Below are 5,000 nucleotides of genomic sequence, written 5' to 3' on the forward strand. Positions count from 1 at the left end.
CCCACTCACATCAAAGAGGGTCTGTGTGAAGACTAACCACTGAGTAGGAGCTTTGTGTTTAGGTCTTAATGAAACACAAATGCTAGCCTAGTGTGAGGGCAGGGAGGGTGTTGGGTCTACGTGTGTGTGTGTGTGTGTGTGTGTGCGTGTGCGTGTGCGTGTGCGTGTGCGTGTGTGTGTGTGTGCGTGTGCGTGTGTGTGTGTGTGTCTGTGTGTGTGTGTGCGTCTGTGTGTGTGTGTGTGTGTGTGTGTGTGTGTGTGCGTGTGTGTGTGTGTGTGTGTGTGTCTGTGCGTCTGTGTGTCTGTGCGTGTGTGTGTGTGTGCCTCAATGTGTGTGTGTGTGTGTGTCTGTCTCTGTGTGCACGCGCGCGTCTATGTGGGTCTGTTTATGTATGTGTTTATGTATACAGTGTGTGTTTGTGCGTGTGTATGCATGCACGCCTTATGTGTGCGTGTGTGTTTGTACTGTATGTCTGAGTCTGTCTGGACATGTGTGGGTTGTGAGTGTGTCGGCAGCGTCTCTCTCTCTCTCTCTCTCTCTCTCTCTCTCTCTCTCTCTCTCTCTCTCTCTCTCTCTCTCTCCGCCTCTTAGGGTGAAATCTGTCAATTCCAAAGACAGTGTTAATTACAGCCCAGCGCTGTGTGAGGAGACTGAAGCCTGCTTCAGAATGACCTCCCAGACACCAAGCCACAGCTTGCCTTATGAAGGCATGGAAATTCAATTATTGTACTCAGATGTGAGACAATAATTCATTGCCCCTGATGAAATGGGTTGGAGTTTGTTCGTGAGATGATGATGATGGTGTGTGTGTGTGTGTCTCTTTCTCTCCCTCTGTCCCCTCCTCTCTCTCTCTCTCTCTCTCTCTCCCTCCCCCTCTCTCTCTCTCCCTCCCCCTCTCTCTCTCTCCCTCCGTCTCTCCCTCTGTCTGTCCCTGTGTGTGTGTGTGGGGGGGGGGGCACAGAGTGTGATAGATGAGCCCACTCTATATGTCTGTCACCACATCATCTCAGAAGGTGTATATTAAGTTAATTTGTGAGATGAATGTACTAATTATGACTTCAGCCTTGTTCTGAACAGAGAGAAGAGGAGCCAGTCTCTACATTATCTGAGCACCATTCAATAACATGGAAACTTGGGAGGGGGGGGGGAGCGGCAGGCAGCGCACACAAACACTCGCCTAGTGTGCTCTGCGCTCCCCCCTTTTGCTTTGGTGTCTGCGTGAGTGATTGCGGGACGGAATTCCTCATCGCTCAGGCCCTTTGTGTTGCGATCGCATCGTTCAAATACTTTCCGTCTCCGTCCTCGCCGGCGCAAAAATCCCATTTTATTTATCAGACGCCCCTTCATCGTTTGACACCGGGAGCCTGCATGGTTCCACTGCACTCTTCTGAGGGGGAGTGAGAATGTGCGTCGACAAAACTGCGTGGGCGCGGACAGACGTTTGTTGTGTCTAGACAGAAGCCGACGTGGGTGACATACCCTAGGGTAAACTCACTAGAGAAACGTTTGGTCTCTAGGGGGGAGATGTATTGTAAACGTATCACACCAGTCAGTGTTTATTGTGTAGGAGACTGATGCTTCTGGTGGGCTGCACTAGTAACCTGCTTGAGTGTAAACTCACTCATGTGTGTGTTCCCTAACTAAACAAACCCTCTCTCTCTCTCTCTCTTTCTCTCAATGGACTCTGTAGAAGGGGCAACACACTATACATACTGTACACAGAGACAATGCTGTTTAAAAAAGGGTCTAGAATACTTGGAGACATTAACATTGTCCTTATTAAATAAGATTTTGGGGTCTCTGAACCTTTTGGGGGGCTCTGAAACCATTGTGTCGTTAACTTTTGGTTGTCAGTTTGAAGACACTCCAGAGAATCTGTTTTGGTTTTTGATCTCTTCCCCCCTCTCTCTCTACGAAGACCTGTATTTCACATTCACATCCGCAAGGTAGTGCTACATCAGTACAGTCAGCGGAGCGACCCATTCCTTTGACATTCAACATAAGTCACTGTGATGTGTAGACTACATTGAGATCAGGCACCTCTCTTTGCCCAGTAGCTAAACGAGAGTAATGAGTTGAGGAGGCCTGTTTTAGCCTCCTTAGCTGTGACATGGCAGAGGTTCAGCTCCCTGTCAGACTGATGAAGGGCTGCGCCCAGTCTTAAAGTCCGTTCCTGGCTCCGGCACTGGCACATTTGTGAAACAAGCAGTTTTAAACCCACATAAAAGCCCAATCAGCCCAGGCACTGTGTGGGGAAAGAAACACACACACACAGACATGCATGCACACACACACACACACACACACACACACACACACACACACACACACACACACACTTGGTCCAATAGAAGTCAGACTAATTAGGATGAGTTCATTCAGTTTATTTCCCTTGGCCCTGAGGGGCCACCATAGGAGCCCAGCTGATAGCATCAGCCAGTGTTTCCAGTCAGCATTGAGCTGAGCAGCAGTAATCCCATTGATAGGGTTTCAAGGGTGGAACGACTGACTTCAGCACGCCATGTTGTCATGCTTCACTTGCTTTAACTGCTGTAACATCTCCTTTCGGCGAAAAAAATGAAAAATCCAATCTTTGTTGCGTAGGCTGTTCACTCCTCAGAACTCTTTTGTTTACCGTCTCTCGTTGTGTCTCGAGATGAGATAGCTGTTTCCTCCAGACAGGGAAATATCTTTTTCTCCTTTCTCTTTGTCCTGTTTATCTTGACCTATGAGGTAACAGGAAGGTAAAAAGGCGGGAGGAGACCTGAGGTATGTCTGAGAGAACCTCCACTGAGGTCATTTACTCTGAATGGGGCAGATGTACGGGAAAAAGACGACATCGGTTCCCCAAAACGTTATTTTTTCGATTTCAACCCACTGAAGGATGATTTGGTCTCCGAGTGTGAGGATGAGTTGGCTACAGTAGGAGATATGAGGTAACAGTGGTTGCCTGAACTGGCTACACACAAACCCTGTCCCACACCCTGCCTTCACATCCCCCACCAACAATAGTCACACTCTGTGCCTCATGTGAGACTTTCCTAAAACAGTATGATTCACCATGCCGCAAAGTTTGATTTGATTTCAACGTTTTGCATCTAAGATGGAAAGAAAAATCTATCAAAACAACCAATTATGCCGTTGATATCAATCACAACAACATTGTGCTCACATGCTACACAGGTCAGTATGTCTTTTAGTTCCGCATCAGTGCTGCTCTAAAGAGAAGTACCTCCTTGGAAATGTTAATTGCAGTTGGCCTGGGATGGTGTGGTGTGTCTAAATGATGAGACAGGTGAGAGGAGACAGGTGAGAGAAAGCTTTGGCATTCGGCCATGTTGAAAGAGGAGAACGCGTGACTAATCACCGGGATTAGAGGAGAGACACTCATCCACTGAGAAACTTTTCCTTCCCTCCATCTATCAAGGTGTGAGGTGTTTTTCTTTTTTTTTTCTCGCTACTCCACCACGAGGCCTGTAACATGATATTGACGTGAAAAGTATCAATGTGGGTTTTATGTGACTTTGCGCACACATACGCACATGCACGTGTGTAGGCACGCACGCACGCACGCACACAAACACACATAGTGGCAGGGAGTCGTGAGAATCGTGTCCAGAAACGGAGCTCTCGTTGACACTTTTGTCACACACTTTTTGGAATGATGAAAAAGGATTCAAAAGGGGGAAATACTGTGTTGTTCTGTAAACTGTTCCATACAAACGAACATGTTTTTTTTTGTTGAAAGATTGATAACATCAGTGACAGACACATACTTGAAACAGACACATACTTGAAACAGCTTCATACTCACAAAATGAACTGCCACAATATGTTTTATTTTGCACGGATTAACTGAGAATCAAAAACTTTGCAATTTATTTTATGCCTCTCTTTGATCCACTGTTATACTTCACTGGTTTCTGATTTTGTGAGGGAAAACATGGACTGAATGTTATTCTATTTAAGTGCCATTCCCCTCTAAACCCACTCACGATCTTGTTATTCAACCAACTTTTGATTTCTGTTAGCAATCATTGTAAAATTGTGTCTCTGTTACAGATACGCGCATCGCTTACTGTGCCTTGAAGCTGAAAACTCAGTTCTATGATACCTGATAATATAATCCTGTTTGGCTTTGGAAAAGTGCCCAACAATGAACCTAGAAGGCCTATCGCGTGTGGAGCACATTTCATCTCTGCTCCCTGTAGAACAGCTGTATGTAAAACAAACCAGAGCGAGATAGAGAGAGAGAGAGAGAGAGAGAGAGAGAGAGAGAGAGAGAGAGAGAGAGAGAGAGAGAGAGAGAGAGAGAGAGAGAGACGAGGGTGGGAGCGGTGGCAGAGAGGGGAGACAAGGCTGTGTGTGTGTGTGTGTGTGTGTGTGTGTGTGTGTGTGTGTGTATGTGTGAGAGAGAGAGAGAGGAACGTAATTGTATGACGGGTGAGGGATAGTGATAAAGAGAGAGGGATGACAGAGACAGAGAGAGTGAGTTTGTGTTCTCTCTGATCCTGGTTTGGGGATGGCTGCCAGGCCTTGGTTTGCTGCTCCCTCTGCACCTGTTAGCAGTATGTGTGTCTGTGTGTGTGTGTGTGTGTGTGTGTGTGTGTGTGTGTGTGTGTGTGTGTGTGTGTGTGTGTGTGCGCGCATCTGTGTGTCATAGAGAGAGAGTAGGGTTGAGATAGGGGGGATGACACTGGGGTGTCTGGTACATATGGAGCTCTTTAGAGAGTCATGCAGAGCAGTGAAGGGGGAGGAGGGGGGGGGGGGGTGGTGGTGGGGGTTATGCTCATAAGGACACAGGGAGAGATCACAAGGAGCCACCTCTCTCAAAATCTCTCCAATACTTTCTCTCCCTCCCCCCTCTCTCTCTCCCTCCCCCCCCCCCTCTCTCTCTCTCTCTCTCTCTCTCTCTCTCTCTCTCTCTCTCTCTCTCTCTCTCTCTCTCTCTCTCTCTCTATAACCCTCTCTGTTTCTCTGTGGTCAGGATGCAGGGTCT

The 5,000-nt window shown here is 47.4% G+C and overlaps 1 protein-coding gene across 1 annotated transcript in view; it reads left to right on the plus strand.

The window, feature by feature from the left end:
* Window positions 1-5,000, plus strand: part of cUnh8orf34 (chromosome Un C8orf34 homolog) — a gene marked incomplete at both ends in the record, with an annotated part of 151,245 nt that overhangs the window by 35,558 nt on the left and 110,687 nt on the right. The gene's annotated exons all lie outside the window — the stretch shown is intronic.

This window comes from Nansenia antarctica, assembly GCF_963989245.1.
Source record: "Nansenia antarctica genome assembly, chromosome: 12".
Lineage (NCBI taxonomy): Eukaryota > Metazoa > Chordata > Actinopteri > Argentiniformes > Microstomatidae > Nansenia > Nansenia antarctica.